The sequence below is a fragment of the Cervus elaphus genome, chromosome 31 (genome assembly GCF_910594005.1).
Source record: "Cervus elaphus chromosome 31, mCerEla1.1, whole genome shotgun sequence".
In the NCBI taxonomy this organism is placed as follows: domain Eukaryota; kingdom Metazoa; phylum Chordata; class Mammalia; order Artiodactyla; family Cervidae; genus Cervus; species Cervus elaphus.
The window spans coordinates 14,090,591-14,110,629 of record NC_057845.1 but is presented as its reverse complement, the minus strand read 5'-3'; the positions used below and the strand labels follow the sequence as shown (position 1 = coordinate 14,110,629).

General features: G+C 37.2%; 1 long non-coding RNA gene across 1 annotated transcript; it reads left to right on the top strand.

Annotated features, from left to right (window-relative positions):
* Window positions 1-1,049: 1,049 nt before the first annotated feature.
* Window positions 1,050-17,706, top strand: LOC122687601. Its single transcript, XR_006339183.1, has 3 exons — window positions 1,050-1,282; window positions 7,612-7,621; window positions 17,694-17,706. It is a non-coding gene; the product is annotated as an uncharacterized LOC122687601 (long non-coding RNA).
* Window positions 17,707-20,039: the final 2,333 nt, after the last annotated feature.

The window sequence follows — 20,039 nt, the reverse complement described above, 5'->3', positions numbered from 1 at the left end:
TGTGAATGGATTAAATGTTCCAACCAAAAGACACAGACTGGCTGAATGGATACAAAAACAAGACCCTTTTATATGCTGTCTACAAGAAATACACTTCAGACCTAAAGACAGGTATAGACTGAAAGTGAGAGGATAGAAAAATATATTCCATGCAAATGAGAAGCAAAAGAAAGCTAGAGTAGCAATCCTCATATCAGACAAAATAGACCTCAAAATAAAGAAGATTAAAAGAGATAAGGAAGGACATTTGATCAAGGGATAAATCCAAGAGGAAGACATAACAATTGTAAATATCTATGCATCCAATATAGGAGTGCCTCAATACAAAAAATGAACACTAATAGACATAAAAGGAGAAATTGAGAGTAGCACAAAAATAGTAGGAAACATTAACATGCGACTGACACCAATGGACAGATCATCAAAACCAAATTAATAAAGAAACACAAGTCTTAAATTATACATTAAATGAGATGGCTTTCATTGATATCTTCAGGACATTCCACCCAATGCAGAAGAACGCACCTTCTTCTCAAGTGCACATGGAACATTCTCCAGGATAGATCACATCTTGGGTCACAAAATAAATCTCAGTAGATTTAAGAAAATTGAAATTGTATCACGCCTCTTCTCTGACCACAATGCTATGAAACTAGATATCAATTACAAGAAAAAATATAAAAAACACAAACGCATGGAGATTGAGCAATACGTTTCCAAATATCAAACAGATAACTGAAGAAATATAAAGGGAAATTTAAAAATTCTAGAAACAAATGGCAATGAAGCATGACAACTCAAGACCTATGGGATGCAGCAAAAGTTGTTCTAAGAGGGAAGTTTCCAGCAATAGAATCCTACCTCAAGAAATAAGAAAAACATCAAAGAGACAACCTAACTTTACATCTAAAACAACTGGAAAAAGAACAACAACAACAACAACAACAAAAATTAGTAGAAGGAAAGAAATCATAAAGATCTGAGCAGAAATAAATGAAAAAGAAATGAGAGAAACAATAGTAAAGATTAATAAAACTAAAAGGTGGTTCTTTGAGAAGATAAGCAAAATAGACAAACTTTAGTCAGAATCATCAAGGAAAAAGGAGAGAAGAAGAACCAAATCAATAAAATTATGAATGGAAAAAGAGAGGTTACAACAGAAGATGCAGAAATATGAAGGATTATAAGAGACCATTATGAACAACCATATGGCAATAAAATTGATAAACTTGAAGAAATGGACAGATTCTTAGAAAAGTTCAATCTTCCAAGACTGAACCAGGTCTTTTCGAATGAGTCAACTCTTTGCATGAGGTGGACAAAGTTTCAGCTTCAGCATCAGTCCTTTCAATGAACACCCAGGACTTATTTCCTTCAGGATGGACTTGTTGGATCTCCTTGCAGACCAAGGGACTCTCAAGAGTCTTCTCCAACATCACAGTTCAAAAGCATCAATTTTTCAGCGTTCAGCTTTCTTCACAGTCCAACTCTCACATCCATACATAATTACTGGAAAAACCATAGCCTTGACTAGACAGACCTTTATTGGCAAAGTAATGTCTCTGCTTTTTAATATGCTGTCTAGGTTGGTCATAACTTTCCTTCCAAGGAGTAAGCATCTTTTAATTTCATGGCTGCACTCACCATCTGCAGTGATCTTGGAGCCCCCAAAATTAAAGTCAGTCACTGTTTCCACTGTTTCCCCATCTATTTGCCATGAAGTGATGGGACCAGATGCCATGATCTTAGTTTTCTGAATGTTGAGCTTTAAGCCAACTTTTTCACTCTCCTCTTTCACCTTCATCAAGAGGTTCTTTAGTTCCTCTTCACTTTCTGCCATAAAGCTGGTGTCATCTGCATATCTGAGGTTATGGATATTTCTTCCGGGAATCTTGATTCCAGCTTGTGCTTCATCCAGCCCAGTGTTTCTCATGATGTACTCTGCATATAATTTACATAAGCAGGGTGACAATATACAGCCTTGACATACTCCTTTTCCTATTTGGAACCAATCTGTTGTTCCATGTCCAGTTCTAACTGTTGCTTCCTGACCTGCATATAGGTTCCTCAGAGGCAGGTCAGGTGGTCTGGCATTCCCATCTCTTTCAGTATTTTCCACAGTTTATTGTGATCCGCACAGTCAAAGGCTTTGGCATAGGCAATAAAGCAGAAATAGATGTTTTCCTGGAACTCTCTTGCTTTTTCAATGATCCAGGGGATGTTGGCAATTTGATCTCTGGTTCCTCTGCCTTTTCTAAAACCAGCTTGAACATCTGGAAGTTCTTGGTTCACGTATTGTTGAAGCCTGGCTTGGAGAATTTTGAGCATTACTTTACTAGCGTGTGAGATAAATGCAATGGTGTGGTAGTTTGAGCATTCTTTGGCATTGCCTTTCTTCGGGATTGGAATGAAAACTGACCTTTTCCAGTCCTGTGGCCACTGCTGAGTTTTCCAAATTTTCAGGCACATTGAGTGCAGCACTTTCACAGCATTGTCTTTCAGGATTTGAAATCGCTCAACTGGAATTCCATCACCTCCACTAGCTGTGTTTGTAGTGATATTTTCTAAGGCCCACTTGACTTCACATTCCAGGATGTCTGGCTCTAGGTGAGTGATCACACCATCGTGATTATCTGAGTCTTGAAGATCTTTTTCTTACAGTTCTTCTGTGTATTCTTGCCACCTCTTTTTAATATCTTCTGCTTCTGTTAGGCCCATACCATTTCTGTCCTTTATCGTATCCATCTCTGCATGAAATATTCCCTTGGTATCTCTAATGTTCTTGAAGAGATCTCTAGTCTTTCCCATTCTGTTATTTTCCTCTATTTCTTTGCATTGGTCGCTAAGGAAGGCTTTCTTATATCTCGTTGCTATTCTATGGAACTCTGTATTCAAATGGGAATATCTCTCCTTTTCTCCTTTGCTTTTTGCTTCTTTTCTTTTCACAGCTATCTGTAAGCCCTTCTCAGACAACTATTTTGCCATTTTGCATTTATTTTCCATGGGAATGGCCTTGATCCCTGTCTCCTGTACAATGTCATGAACCTCCATCCATAGTTCATCAGGCACTCTATCAGATCTAGTCCCTTAAATCTATTTTTCACTGATTGCTAAATACAGTCTATACACCTATATGTTCTCGGGGGAGGGAGTGGCTGCAAGAAAACAATAGAAAAATCATTATTAAATCATTTAGATAAAATCTTTCAACCCAGAAATATACACAGAAATTAATGGAAAATTAATGAAAAATACTTTTTTTTTTTTTTTTAAGATCAGTTCAAGATGAGAAAACTTTTCACTAGGAGATATACTCTATAGGAATTGCCAAAAGAAATTTTCAACTGAAAAGAAGTGATACAAGATGGGAATTAAATGGGTATAAGCTATTGATAGCATAAGAAAATATAAACTTACTAGCTTAATGCAAAAATCCTTACAAAAATAACACAAAGGAAAGGAGCATGTTGAATTATATTGATGCAATGATCTTTAATTTCATCAAAATATTTAATTATTAGACTTTGATAACAAGGAATAATATAACCCGCTGAAAAGTCATTCACATCAATGAAAAATAATGTAAAATGATATAGTTAAAAAGTCAGTAGAGGAATTAAATAGATTAACTGCATATTCAATATACCCAAGAATAAAAAGAGATTACAGAAGAGAAAAAAATAACTAGAAGATAAAGCGACTGCAACAAATTCTAGACCTAAATACATACATCACGATATTTGCATTAAATAGACAATCTAATTCAAGCACAGAATTTTTTTTTTTTCATCATTTCTATTTACCCTGTTGATGAGAGAGTGATCTCCTCCTTTAAATTACATGAAATGCCTGAACAAATATCACCTGCCACTGGACAGATGAAAGAAACCACGATTCCTATTCACAGAGACTCAGAAAGACTTGGCAGACTCTGCCAAGTGGGGGGGAGGCCATTGCACACAGCGCAGGCCCACACGGGGCTGAATGAGGAACCAGGAATGAGCAGAGGCCGTGAGAGGTAGGCTCTGTAGTAAGGAGGGTGGGACGACCCTGCTTTTCTGAGCAAAGACTTAATTAGCTAATTTAAATAATTCCACACGCTGGCAAGAAACTGAGGCTTGCTACTGGGCATTAGCAGGCTCTGTGCCTGGTCTCTGAGATAAAGGGGCTTTTTTGGCAAGGAAACCTTATCTCCAGCAGCCAAGGTGGGAGGGAACTTTGTGAGTATGCTATCTGAGACCTTTCTAATGTTACCAAATGTCAAGACATCACTTAAATATTCAATCTTAATTTCAAATCTCACACTTGGCTAGGTTTTTAAGTAAAAGGCTCAAGTATATGACGTCTCATAGGGGGAAAAAAAATATATATATATATATGTATAAAATCAGATGGATTAACAGTGTTAGGATAGAAAAAAGCCATGCACACAGTAAGAATAAGAAAGCAAGTGTGGCTATATTTGTAACAGATGATATACATTTCAAGACAAAGAGTATTATCAGTCACAAAGAGGAACTTTGCATATGGATAAAAGGCTAATTTTACTAAGAAGATATTCTATTATGGGGTGTGCTTGTGCTGAAAATCAGGGCTTTACAGCACTTGAAACCGAAATAGGGCCAGCTAAAGGGATAAGGAGACAATTTTACTCTCACAAATGAATATTTAAATCACATTATCTATAATTGATAAAACTGGGTAAAAATATTAACAAGCACCTAGAATATTTAAACATTACCTTTATCTTGCAACTTACCTCAATTGAAATTTATAGACTTCTGCACCCAACTTTTCAGAATTTCACCAACATAGACAAAATGTTGAACCATAATATGCCTTTAAAAAAAGAGAGAGAGAAGAAAAAAGAAATAGTACAGAGTATGTTCTTTGACCACATGGATTAATTTAGAATCAATAAGAGTCAACAAATTAGAAAAGATCCAAATATCTGGAAATTATACACACACACACACTATGATATGGTCAGATCCCAAATGCATATGTTGAAAACCTACACCCCATGGTGATGAGATTAGGAGCTGGGGCCCTTCAGAGGCAATTAGGTCAGGTGAGTCCTCATCATTGAGATCAGTGCTCAGATAAGACATCCCACGGAGTTTCCTAACTCTTTCTGCCAAGTGTAGATACAGTGAAGAAGTTTGTGACCTGAAAGAAGACCCTCTCTTGACCATGATGGCACTCTGATACTAAACTTTCAGTTCCCAGAATGGTTGAGATAAACATTTTTGTTGCTTATGAGCTTCCCAGTCTGTGATGTTTTGTTATAGGAACCCAGGAGGACTAATACACATACATTTTTAAAGGATCCATGCATCAAAGAAGAAATTACAAAGGAATTAAAAAACGCAAATGAAATGAAATTATGACACATTAAAAAAATCTGGTTGTGTCTATAGCTTTACATGGGCTTCCCTGGTGGCTCAGATGGTAAAGAATCTGCCTGAAGTGAGTTAGCAGCATATATAATTATATATAATATATTAAATACTACACTAAATATACATTATACTATAATAACTATAGTATGTTTATCAGCAGTAATCAAATTGTGCACTTAAGACTTTACACATCACTGTAGGTAAGGTTTATCTCAAAGAAATAATATGCAGTTATAAGAAGTTAAATGCCATTCAACACAACATTCATGGGACCTTATTTCAAACTCAGAAGACATGCCTGCTCTCTAGTCAGAGGGGTCTCAGTTTCAGCATCATATAGACCAGCACTTGCTGACTTCACAGCCTTGAAAAATCTTGTAAAGTCAAACTCTAAAATCCTCTAAGAAGCTGGGGTGGTACTTGCATTTCTCTCACTTGATTTTTGTCAGGTATATTAGCTTTCTATCACCACATAGCAATGAACCAGAGATTTAGCAGCTAAAATAACTTCCATGTTTTATCTCAAAGTTCTGTACATCAGAAGTTAGAGTGAGCTTGGCTGGATTCTCTGCTCTGGGTCTCACAAGACTGAAATCAAGGTATTGGAAGGGCCACAGTCTTATATAGAAGCTCTGCATAGGGGATTGGGATCAGCTTCCAAGATAATACAGATTTTTAGGCAAATTCAGATCTTTATTGTTGTAGTATTGACTGTGGCCCCTGTTTCTTTTTGGCTCTGAGTTGAGGGCATCCTAGCAGCTGCCTGCATTTCTCTCTCCATGTGCCACCTCCAACTTTGTCAAACTTTGAATTTCTCTGACTTCCCCTCTGTTTTCTGTGATCAGTGAGAGAAAACTCTGCTTTTGAATTAGTCAAAAGGTCACCTGATTTTCAATTTTAATTACATGTTCAAAATCACTTCAAAGTTGAATCTAGATTAGTGCATGGTTGAATAACCTAGAAATGAGAATCTTGGGGGAAGGGAGTAGCCATCTTTAGAATTCTACCAACCATAGAAATCTTCTCCATAGCATTTACTATGGCAGGTGTGGATGAGTCATGGAAAGAACACTATTTTGGGGACCCCAGAAAATCGTGGAATAAAAGTGTAAAAAGTACCATCTTACCAACCAAATGAATATTTCAAATAATAATGTAACAAACTAGCTCTAACAGCAAACAAAGAATGTAATAAACAAATCAATATCAATATATCTCAGACATTTAAAAAATCTTATAGGGACTTGCCTTGCAGTCCGGCGGTTAAGACATTGCACTTCTACTGCAGGGAACATGGATCAAATCCCTGGTCAGGGAACTAAGACCTTGCATGAAAAGAAGTGCAATCAAAAACAAAAAAGGTTTATTGAAAAATTTGAAAAGCTATGTAACATATATTCCATCAAATGATAACACAGCTATCATAATAACAATTCCTTACATATGTGTAGAGCTTTATACTTGATTGGGAATCAAGATATGAATATTTCAATTTGCCTTAATCTTTGCAAATTCATACTTTTACTTAATTCGCCTTTTTTAACCATGAGATGACTTAATTAAGCCTTTCTTAACCAAAAGATGACTAACTTGAACATCACTAGATGGTCAATACTGAAATCAGATTGATTATGTACTTTGCAGCCAAAGATGGAAAAGCTCTACACATTCAGCATAAACAAGACTGGGAGCTGACTGTGACTCATATCATGAGCTCCTTGTTGCAAAATTCAGACTTAAATCGAAGAAAGTAGAGAAAATCATTAGGCCATTCAGGCATGACCTAAATCAAATCCCTTATGATTATACAGTGGAGGCAACAAATAGACTTAAGTGATTAAGTCTGGTAGACAATGTGTCTGAAGAATTAAGGATGGAATTTCATACCATCATACAGGCGGCAGTGACTAAAATCATCCCAAAGAAAAAGAAATGCAAGAAGGTAAAGTGGTTGTCTGAGGAGGCCTTGCAGTTAGCTGAGGAAAGAAAAGAAATGAAACGCACAGGAGAAAGGGAAAGATATATCCAACCGAAAGCAGAGTTACAGAGAATAGCAAGGAAATATAAGGAGACCTTATTCAATGAACAATGTAAAGAAAAAGAGGAAAACAAAAGAATGGGAAAGGCTAGCGATCTCTTTAAGAAAACTGGAGACATCAAGGAAACATTTCACGCAATGATGGGCACAATAAAGGACAGAAGCAATAAGGAGAGAAACAGTGAGGACATAAGAGAAGTAGAAGAGATTAAAAAGAGGTGGCAAGAATACACAGAACTATACAAAAAAGATCTTAGTGAACCATATAATCACCATAGTGTGGTCACACGCCTAGAGCCAGACATCCTGGAGTGTGAAGTCAAGTTGGTCTTAGGAAGCATTACTATGAACAAAGCTAATGGAGGTGACAGAATTCCAGCTAAGCTATTTCAAATCCTAAAAGATGATGCTGTTAAAGTGCTGCACTCAACATATCAGCAAGTTTGGAAAACTCAGCAGTGGCCACAGGACTGGGAAAAGTTAGTTTTCATTACAATCCCAAATAAGGGAAATGTCAAAGAATGTTCAAACTACCATACAATTGCTCTCATTTCACATGCTAGTAAGGTTATGCTCAAAAGCCTTCAGCAGTATATGAACTGAGAACTTCCAGATGTTCAAGCTGGATTTAGAAAAGGCAGAGGAACCAGAGGCCAAATTGCCAACATTGACTGGATCATGGAGAAAGCAAAAGAATTCCAGAAAAGCACCTATTTCTGCCTCATTGACTATGCTCAACTGTGGATCACAACAAACTATGGAAAATGCTTAAAGAGATGGACATATCAGAAAACCTTACATGTCTCCTGAGAAATCTGTATGTTGGTCAAGAAACAGCCATTAGAACCAGACAAGGAACAACAAACTGGTTGAAAATTGGGAAAGGTGTATAAGGTTCTATATTGTCACTCTCCTTAATAAACCTGTATGCAGACTATATCAAGGGAAATGCCAGGCTGAATGAATCATGAGCTGGAATCTAGATTTCCAGGAGAAATACCAACAACCTCCAATATGCAGATGATACCACTAAAATGACAGAAAATGAAGAGGAACAAAAGAGCCTCTTGATGAGGGTGAAAGAGGAGAGTGAAAATGCTGGCTTATAACTCAACATTCCAAAAAATAGGACCAGGACATCGGTCCCATCATTTCATGGCAAATAGATGAGGAAAAAGTAGAAATAGTGACAGATTTTATTTCATTGGGCTCCAAAATCACTGAAAACAGTGACTGCAGCCATGAAGTTAAAAGAAACTTGCTCCTTGGAAAGAAAGGTAAGATAGACCTAGACAGCATATTAAAAAGCAGAGACATCACCAGCAAAGGTCTGTGTAATCAAAGCTATGGTTTTCCAGTAGTCATGTATGGATGTGAGAATTGGACCATAAAGAAGTCTGAGCACCAAGGAATTGACACTTTTAAATTGTGGTGCTTGAGAAAATCTCTGAGGGTCACTTGGACAGCAAGAAGATCAAATCAGTCAGTCTTAAAGGAAGTCAACCATGAATACTCATTGAAAGGACTGATGCTACAGTTGATGCTCCCATACTTTGGCCACATGATGTGAAGAGCCTACTCAGTGGAAAACACCCTGATTCTGAGAAAGATTGAGGGCAAAAGGAGAAAGGGGCAGCAGAGGAAAAGATGATTAGATAGGATCTGTGAGTCAATGGACCAGAATCTGAGCAAATTCTAGGATACAGTGGAGGACAGAGAAGCCTGGCATGCTGTAGTCCATGGTGTACAAAGAGCCGGACATGACTTAGTGACTGAGAGCGATGTAACCATGAAAATAAAACAACACAAAATACCTCACAATGAATAGAGGAAATATCTTGTACAATTCAAATTAGTTGCCATTTGAAGACATTGAAGGTAAGATTACTAATAATTTCTCTCATATTACTGTTCTACTAAAACAAGAATAACAGCTTCATACCCTATTTCAAACTGATCTATTTTGTATGTAAGCAAAATATGCAAGGCAGTTCAACATGTGAAAGATTATAAATGTTGATGTCCCAGTAGAGAAATTTGTAGATACTACCATTGGGTAAAAGGGTCTAGTCTTGCTTCCTCCTATGAGAAAAGGTTTTAAACAGTTGTGTTTTAAAATTTAAGCAGTTTTTGGATCTACATTTGTTCCCAACATCCCTGCATTGTTTGCTGAACATAGACATAATGTTGTTATGTTGGCCATGTTTTTAAACAACTCAAAACAAACAAAAAGAATGATGAAATCCAGTTTGAGATCATAGTTTAACTGCAAAAATATGAGCAGTTGTTAGGTGACAGGGTGGAGTTCTCTAAGGAAGGGTTTTAGAACCTTCAACAAAATGAGTCATCATGATAGAATTTTGGAGCTCTCCTTGTCTCCTTCTCCACCCTGAGGATGAAAATATCTGGCTTCCCTGGTGCTCAGCCTGGGTTGGTAAGAGGAATACAAGGCTGGTACATAGAATAAGCTAGGATATTTGGAAAGCAAAGACAAATATAATGAAAAAAATGAAAGAGAATACAATGCCTCATTTCCCATGCTAACAAAGACAAAAATTATAAAATGACTGAAATGAATAAAATGTTTGACAAAGTATTAAGAAATAAATCTGGAGCTTATCTTCTCTTCTGCATATAGCTTATTTTGTAAAATAAGTAGCAGTGGATGTGAGAGAGAATTGTTTACAGCAAGAGAAGAAAGGACACTAAGCAGAAGCATTTCTCCCAGTGGAAATATACAAGGATAGAAATTGTGGAAACATTGCTATTGTAAATACTTAAAAATTATTCTATCTTGCTTTCCCATTCTTCTTTCCCCATTTCTACTACCACCCATTTAACCTTTCATAAAAACATCTCTATCAGCTTTTGCTTTCATTATGTGTAACAAAAACTAAGGAAGAATAGTGGGAATGACTATATAAAAGAATTTAAAAGTTCACATTTTTTCCAAGAGTGACATCACTCTCCATATCCCAACTGGTTATGATTCAGAAGGGAGAGAAAGAAAAGGGAAGAATGAGACTTTATTGAAATGTAAAATGAAGGGGGAATATAACTCATTTAGTTTCTATTTGACAAGAGTTGAAAGTAATTTTTTTTAAACAAAACAGGAAGCATTTCACCAAATAAGTAATTTCTGATTTTGCCCAGGTGTCATAGATAGAAATATGGTGGATTTGAGAGCTTCCCAGGTGGTGCTAGTGATAAAGAATCTGCCTGCAATGCAGGAGACTTGGGTCTGATCCCTGGGTCAGGAAGATCCCTGGAGAATGGAATGGCTGGCTACCCACTGGAGCATTCTTGACTGGATAATTTCATGGACAAATGAATCTGGAAAACTACAATCCATGGGGTCACAGAGTCAGAAATGACTGAGCAATAAATAGTTCCACTTTGGGCTTGATCTTAAAAAGTTAAAGGCATAAATATAAACGATGATTATATAGACTTACTGGCATGGAGTTTGTATTTTGAGTTCTCTTCTCCACTTTATAACTAACACGGACTCAGAATTTTCTACATCCATAAATTAAGGACTTATTCTCAAATCAGACAATTTCTAATGTGTCATTAACTCTAACAGAACAGAAAACAAACAAACAAAAAAGCCTACTGTGTTTTGAATTGCAACATTGAGAAGCAGCATAATTTATGGTGACAGTTAGTGGAATTAGAGATAACTAAGCTTTTCCTTTGAACTTCCCTGGTGGCCCAGCAACAAACAATCCATCTGCAAAGGGGGAGATGGAGTTTCGATCCCTGGGTCAAGAAAATCTCCTGGAGAAGAAATGGTATCCCACCCCGGTATTCTTGCGTGGGAAATCCCTCACAGAGAAGACTAGTGGACTACAGTCCATGGGGTCGTAAAAGAGTCAGACATGACTTAGGGACTAAACAACAAGCTTTTCCTTTAATCTCACATGATCTATGACTTGGGACACACTTGTGCCACAGGTTTCTTGTCCACTAAAAACGCAGGTTGGATATGTGAGTGAAATTATATTTAGGACACTGACTCTTCCAAACACTGGACATATTGTAATCAATAAGCCAGATGATGTCCTTATATTAGCACTCTAAATTATCATCAATGAATGCATGCTGAGTCGCTTCAGTTGTGTCCAACTCTTTTAGACACTATGGACCGTAGCCCGCAAGGCTCCTCTGTCCATGAGATTCTCCAGGCAAGAATACTGGAGTGTGTGGCCATTTCCTTTTCCACACCAATGAATAAGGCAACAAATAAATGTGCAAGGTGGTTTTACGGGGTTGTATTTGCTATGAGGAAAACAAAAACGATAACGTGTTGAGTGACTAAATGACAGAGACCCTTTCAATCGGGTGGTTGTGGAAGGTGTCAGTGAGGAGGTGATGAATGTACAGTTGCTTCATTGAGAGGGAGAAAGAAGGCTGTGGTGGGCAGAGGAAAGCATGCAGTAGGTTATGTAATAAGGAATGGCATGCAGTGGAAATGGCGGGAACCATCGTGGCCAGATCACATAGGACTCCGTAGACTGAGACAAGGGGCAGTGTTTGCCCCTTCGGAACTCTTCTCTAGCCTCTCTCTCCCGTTCTGTGCATCCAGAGGCTGAATTGTGTAAATAGCTCCAGTGAGTTGATGTATGTGCAGTTTTCCAGCTGTGTTTGGCCAGCTGGTGACTCTAGAAAGAGATCAAGAGGACAAGAGGAAAGAGATTCCGGTATTCATTCACCCCAGCCACTTTTCTGTTAATTCACCCTGGAACAGCTGCATCCCTCCACAGAAAGTCCCAACTCCTATAGGAGGTCCTCTCACAGCATAGCTTTTCTTTCTGATTTCTGTAACTTACCCCAACTCTTCAAGTCCAGGCTTGGTGAAATGTCCCTGCTGGTTGCAGTCCTAAGCACTCTACTGTTCCCTGATGGTCACCTAAAGTCTGACTACACCTCTAACAATAATACCTAATATTCGACTATAAGTGCCAAGTTTGCATGAGCTCTTTATTTCCTGCTGGGTTTTTATCTGGCACAGAGAGAGTAAAGATTTGGTTTTAATTAGGCACATGATAGACAAAATTCCACACATGCTTTTTCGTAATTGGAACGCACAATGCACGATTAGTGGCACTATGGGAAACAGAACTGTCACCATTGAACCTCTCTCTCACTTCTTGGCCAGTAACCACCAGGGGCCAGGCCAAGAGGTTGTACTTGTGGTCTTGGAACATAGAAATTTGAATGTTTTCAAAGAAATCTCTTGATCTTTTCTCCTTCAACCTCTGAACTTATAAAAGCAGAATAACACATCAGGAGTATAATCAAAATTAAAAGACAAATTTTAGATACAGATAGTCTTAAGAAAAGTTGCACATCCACTCAAAAAGTGCAATATGATAATGAGAAAAAAAGCTGTGGAATTAGTTTTGTTCTCATAAGTATTTCCCTGAAAAGCTGTATAAATAGAAAAACAAACAAACAAACAAACAAACATTGATTGGAATACTAGAAAGCATTTGCAAAATGGACTCCTAGAATGCAAGCATTTATTACACTTTAAGTGTTGCCTGCTGCAAAGCATTGTTAAGTCATTATTTCTCCTCTGAAAGAAAGGAAATATTGAATTTTGTAAGACAAAACATCTTATCTAAGTATAAGCTGTTCATCTGAGAAATACAATGTTCCTCTTGAGACAGTTCAGAGCTACTAGTTTCTTTGGCAAAAGGTATAAATAGGAAGACCCTCAATCTAAGTTAAGGTTTTGTGCAAACATCAATAAAATGCTTGAGCTGTTTTCTGAAGTGCTAGTAATCCCTCCTCATAAAACTTTATCCAAAAAAAAAAAAAAGCACTGTGTTTGCACAGGCAAACAGAAGCTGAGGTTTGAGAAAGAATCTGGTAATTTTAAACTATCCAGAATTGGGATATCTAAATGATTGATATCAAATCTCACCTTTAACATCAGTTTTGTATTTATTTATTTTAAATTTTTGCAGATGGTTAGGGATACAGTTATGAAGCAAGAGAGGCTTGGCAATGTTTATTGCAAATTAATTTGTTTAGAGAAGATATATAAGGACAGAAATTTTGGTAAGTATTTACCAACTTAAAACATTTAGTCATGACTTTAAGAAAAGTAAGTCAAAGCTACATACTATACAGAAAAAGTTGACAAGTTAACAAGAAAATTAAACCATGCAATATTTTTACCAGATCTAAACATCACTTTCCCTACATCTCTTAGGGTAACACTGTTATTACCTCTTTCAAAACAAGTGGTTCCTTTGTCAGCGAAGTTAATGAAGCAAAAAGTAAGGCCGATGAAGTATAAGTTAGATGCTGAGTATTTGACAGGTAAGATCTTTTTTGATGAAGGTATAGTGATGTTGTTGTTGTAGTGCTGGCGGAAATGAGAAGGTTTAATGATCTTGTACATTTAGAGGCTCAAGGGCACCTGAGCCCAAATTTTCTGATGAGTCATTTTGCTTACATAACACTGTGTTGAATGCTGATTAAAGTGGTGGAAAATAAATAAATAATTACCCAAACAACAATGACAGCAAAGTACTTCATGTTTTTAACATATTCTGAATATACTGGGATTTTCCTGTCTATAAATCTTCCCTCTTTGGGCAAACAATCTTATCTGAATTCTTGGACTTAACACTTGTTCATTCATATTGATTCATTGCAAAAGGAAGTGGCAATCCACTCCAGTATTCTTACCTGAAAAATCCCATGGACAGCGGAGCCTGACTACAGTCCATGAGGTAACAAAGAGCCAGACACAACTGAGCACTCATACACACACATTGATTCATTGATTCATTCAGCAGATGCATCTGGGTGATGTCCGCCAAATGTCAGGATGACACTAAGTAATGAGGATGCTCAAATTTATAGCACAGAGACATGATTTCCACTCTTAAGAGATTCATACTGCTTCCTCACAAACTAAAAACATGATATGTGTGTGTGTGTGTGTGTGTGTGTGTGTGTGTGTGTGTGTGTGTGTGTGTGTGTTAGTTTCTCAGTCATGTCCAACTCTTTGCCACCTCATGGACTATAGTCTGCCAGGCTCCTCTGTTCATGGAATTCTTCAGGCAAGAATACTGGAGTGGGTTGCCACTCTCTTCTTCTGGGGATCTTCTCAACCCAGGGATGGAACCTGGGTTTTCTGCACTGTGGGCAAATTCTTTAGTCTGAGTCACCTTGGAAGCCCAGTGACAGGATAATAAGAAAGCAAAATAAAAGTTAGCTGCTATTTTGCAGTTACATCAGTTTTTTATAATCTTGGTGAGGAATGAAAAAGAAAAAAAAAAGGAGACATTTGACTGGAATGTTTGAATTTAAACTAGTAAATTTAAATTTACTTATTGGTACTTACTAACATAATTTACTTTTATTTTTTGTTGTTCTTTTGTTTTGCCAAGGTTAAGGAAAACCACTATAAATACAAGAAATTGAGAATGCTGTGATGATATTAACCTGGTGTGATTTGTGGTAAAGCATGTCTTACTTGAAGCTTTTAGTCAATTTCAGTGCTCCAGAGAGAGGGTCTTCCTTCATACAATAGAAATTTGAACAGTATTTTTTTCCTTTCTGAGCAAAGGCAGAAGTATTGCTTATAGCTGGTGGGCTTACATTAGATCTCTTTTAGAATGAACTAAACTTGAATCTTTTCTCCCCTAAACACTGTCTAAACTAAATGCATATATTAATTTTAATAATTTATTTTATCTTATTTCAAGGCATTATTAGCACTTAAGATTAATTTTAAACAATTAAATTCCCTAATTACCCATTTTTGAAATAGACTATCATAAAAATTTTACAACAAATAAGTATAGTAAAAACATGACATTTCTGAAGTATAGGCCCCTCTTCAGCTTGGGAGGGCTTCCCTGATAGCTAAGTTGGTAAAGAATCCACCTGCAATGCAGGAGACCCTGGTTTAATTCTTGGGTCGGGAAAATTCAGCTCTAGGATGTGTATAATATTCACTGATCTCATTTAGTACAGATTTGACTTCATGTGGATTTTTGCTGTTCAGCCACTAAGTCATGTCTGACTGCAACACACACCAGGATTCTCTGTCCTTCACTCTTTCCCAGAGTTTGCTCAAACACATGTCCATTGAGTCAGTGATGCCATTCAATCATCTTACTCTGTCACACTTTTTTCCTCCTGTCCTCAATCTTTCCCAGCATCAGGGTCTTTTCCAAAGATTCAGCTCTTCAAATCAAGTGGCCAAAGTATTGGAGCTTCAGCTTAAACATTAGTCTTGCAATGACCATTCAGAGTTGATTTCCTTAAGGATTGACTGGTTTGATCTCCCTGCTGTCCAAGGGACTCTGAAAAGTTTTCTCCAGTACCACAGTTTGAAAGCATCGATTCTTGGTGCTCAGCCTTCTTTATGATCCTTCTTTATGTCCTTTATTCTGCTATGGTTCTGGCTCCAGTGTCTTGCATCATTCCCTTGATGAAGCTGAATAAGGTTAGAGAAACAGTGTTTTCTCTAAGACTGTAAATTAAGTAGTTAGTAATCAATCAAAGACGGTTGAAGAAAAAGATGAAGAAGAAAAAAGGAGGAGGAGGAGGAGGACCAGAAAGAGAAAATAAGAAGGAGGGAGAGGGAGAAATCGGGATGGGGAAGGTAAGAAGAGGAGGAGCAAGAGGAAGGGCAGAAGAAAAAGAAGACATAGAAGAAAGGAATGTATCATTGATTTTAACTAAAATTTCTGGATCACTGTAGATCAAAGAGAGGTTTTAGAAATTGACTTGAACTTGCCATTCCAGAAACACAACAGGTGGCAAGATCCTGAGAAGAATGAATGAGGCCCCAATTATTCTGAGTAGGTCAAGCTCCAACTATAGCAAGACACTCAGCCCCTTGCCAACCCTTTTGAGTCCTGGTCACCCTTGAACCTAGGAGTTCCACAGAGTGGAGCATCAGGTTCTCATCTTGGATCACTGCCTCTTTCATTCTCAAAGTGTTTCCATTAAGATTAACATCTGTTGCATGGCTATTTTATAATAATAAATATAGTAAGCCTGGCAAAAGAAGAAAAATACATTTTTACTCATGATTAATACTAGTTTTAAAAATGTATACACTTTAAAGTTTTATGTAAATCATAATTAAATAAATTTTTTCTCTCTATTCTCTAACTACAAGTCAAAACTGTAAAGAGGGTAAGGAATTCAAAGACATATTGCTTAGAACCTAATAATTTCATAATGAAAGACACTGAGAACATCAAACACTGGTGAAGATGAGAAACAACCCTCCAAGGAACTCTAATTCATTGCTGATGGTAATACAGAGTGGTACAGCCACTTTAGTAGAGTTCAGTTGCTTTGTACAACACTAAACATACTCTTGCCATGTCATCTGGCAAATTTAATTCTTGGTATTTATACAAATTAATTTAAAACATATGTCCACATAATAACCTGCAAGCAAATGTTTGTATCAGCTTTATTCACAGTTGCCAAAACGTGAAAGCAACCAAGATATTCTTCAACAGGTGGAAGGATAAATAAATCAATAATCCACACAATGGAACATTATGCAGTGCTAGAAAGAAATGTTCTATTAAGCAATTTAAAGATAGAAGAATGAGAAATGCATTTTTGTAAGTAAAATAAACCAATGTGAAAAAGCTATATATGATTTTACTCCAACTGTATGATATTTTATTCTGGAAGAAGCAAAACTAAAAACAGTGAAAAGATCAACTGTTGTGAAGGGTGGGGCAGGGGAGAAAACAAATATGCAGAGTATGGAAAATTTGGGGGACAGTGAACATACTCCATATGGTATATAAGCATAGATACACGTCATTCTACATTTGTTCAAACCCATAGAATGTACAACAAATAGTGTGAATTCCAATACAAACTGTAGACTTTGGGTGACTATGATGTGTCAGTGTAGAATCATTGATTGTAGCAAATGTACCGCTCTAGTAGAGGGTGTCAATGAGGGAATGTGTGTGTTTGGGGAGAGAAGGTGTATGGGGAAATCTGTATTTTCTGCTCTGGTTTTGCATGAACCTAAAACTGTCCTAAAGAAATAAAGTTTGACAATTAAAAAAAGGTGAATAATCCTGCAAAGTGTGTTTATCAAAAGGTTGTGCTGTGTGAGGAGAGCAGAAGTAACACAACTTAGATTAGGAGTAGGCCTTCCTACTATCAGGTATCTTTCGCTTAACAATGACCACTGTTTGCCAATTAGGACCAATTAGCTTTCACCGATGTTTGTCAATTAGGAAATTAGGAACGGGGCGGAAACCCCCAGGAAAGTCCCGTGTGCGTGAAAGTATTGACCAATGAAATTGCTTTGCAAACGTGTAACCAATCCGCTTCTCACCCTATAAATTTGTGTAACAGCTTGGGCTAGGGGCTGTCTGACTCGCACCACTGCGTTGGTTGCAGGCGGAGAGTCCTGGCTCGAGTCAGTAATAAACTTCCCTTCCTGCGAGTTGCATTGTCTTGGAGGCCTTCTCTCTTCCCACTCGGGGATTCGGACATCGGGCATAGCATGCTGTTCTGTGCATTACTTTAAGAAGGAAAAAAAGGAAAGATTATCAAAGCAACCAAACCAATCATTCTTTGCAATAAAAAGGGAATTTTGTAGCAACCTATATAAATTTAAATAGGAAATAGTACAGAAAGGTTAAAAAAAAAATTAAGCAGAGGAATTGAAAGGCCTGCATATAGAAACACTGTGCTGTAAATAGCAATGCTCAGATCATGAAAATCAGGGCTTTGACAGACCCATAGCTAGGTCGTTTGTGTGAATAACTATGCTGTTTTGACAAATAGCATAAGTTATTTGAAAAGCTTTTTCTGCTGCCACCGATTGTGGATTTTTTTCCCCCTGTCATTTAGAGCTGCTGACAGAGGAAAAAAAAAAAAAAAGTGACTACTAACAAATTCATCATGCATGAATTTTGAGCCTTGAGTATATTCTGATTTCTTCCTTTTTTCACTTCAATGTTTCACATACTGGTGGTAAAAAGGGCCCTACTCACCACTCCTACCTGTATACATGTTGTTTATGCGAGATATGGCATCTCTTCCCAACTAGAAGTGAAGTTTTTTTCTCTACCCCTGGAATCATAGCTGTTCTTGTCATTCGGCCTATAGAGTGCAGAGTTGTCATAGCGTGGCATTCTGAGTATAGAGCTCTGGAGGCCATTTATATTGTACTCTCTTGGAACTTTGCTCATTTACCTTGAGAATATGTTGGATTGACCAGTTGTCGGGTGAGAGAGAGTACTCTGAACAGAGAGACCCACCCCAACTGAAGTGGTGTTTGATCAGCCAGATCCCAGCTGACTCACCCCCTGATTACACCAAGATCAGTTAAGTATGACCTAGGTCTGCAGAACTTCTCAAAGATTCATCATCTTGAGAAGATTAAAATGACTGTAGTTCCGATAATCTTAAACAACTTATTGACTGAAGACATATTAATATGTCTTTTATTCACTTACATGACAGATCATTGGCCACAGTCTTTAGTTTCTGTAAAAATCCACACCCCCCCCAACTCCTGTCAATAAGTTACAAGTGTTGGTTACACAGAAATAGCTAAGTGATAAAGATTCTTAAATGAACTGCTGACATGTATTTTTGTTGTTGTTTTTTAGTTGCTAAGTCATATCTGGGTCTTTGCAACCCTATGAACTGTAGCCTCCTAGGCTCCTCTGTCCAAGGGATTTCACAGGCAAGAATATCGGAGTGGGTTGCCATTTGCCGTTTCCTCCTCCAGGGGATCTTCCCAACGCAGGGACTGAACCTGCATCTCCGGTAGACTTTTTACTCCTGAACCATCAGGGAAGCCCTCATCTTTTTTATCAAATATTTATCCAAATCCAGCAAGTCCCCCAAACTCTGCAGGGCACTCTAGAGGAAATAAAAATTGTGTGAGAATATGTCTTTGACCTCAATTAACATAATTCTTTAAAGAAGACAGTAGCATGTGCCCTTTAAGGTAAACCTTCACTATTTATGCAGACTTCAGTTTTGCCTCATCCATGACAATGCCTTCATTATGAATCTAGGGATGGCACCAAGACTTTCTGACTTCCAATGACCTTTAAAAATATACATATCAGAGCAGTCTCTACATGTACGGCCAGTCTTAGAAAACAATGTGTGTGTATTCTTAGACTAAATTAAAATAATTGAATTAGTTAATAGATAAGTATAGCTAAAATCTATTTTATAGGTTTTTTTAGAGTAAGAGTCTATTAAAATTACTTTGCATTAAATATGAAAAAGTAGAGATATCTACAGTTTATTTTCTCATTGAAATATTTTAATCTATATGTTAATGTTTGAATCTTAAGTACAATGCTTTTTTTTTTTTTTTTTTTTTGGTCCTTGCTATTATTTTTATTATTGCATGAAGAACTACAGTTCTCAGCATTAAGAGGATACTGAGAAGATAAAGTAAGTCTTTCTGTTCAGGCAACTACTTTCTCACAACCACACTTTCTAGATAAACCTCCCATGGATGCCTATGCTGATGAAGAGATCCATGTGTTAAGATTCTGGATCATTCAGCAGCAGCCTTGGTGGGACCAGAGACCTTTCAACCATGCTAA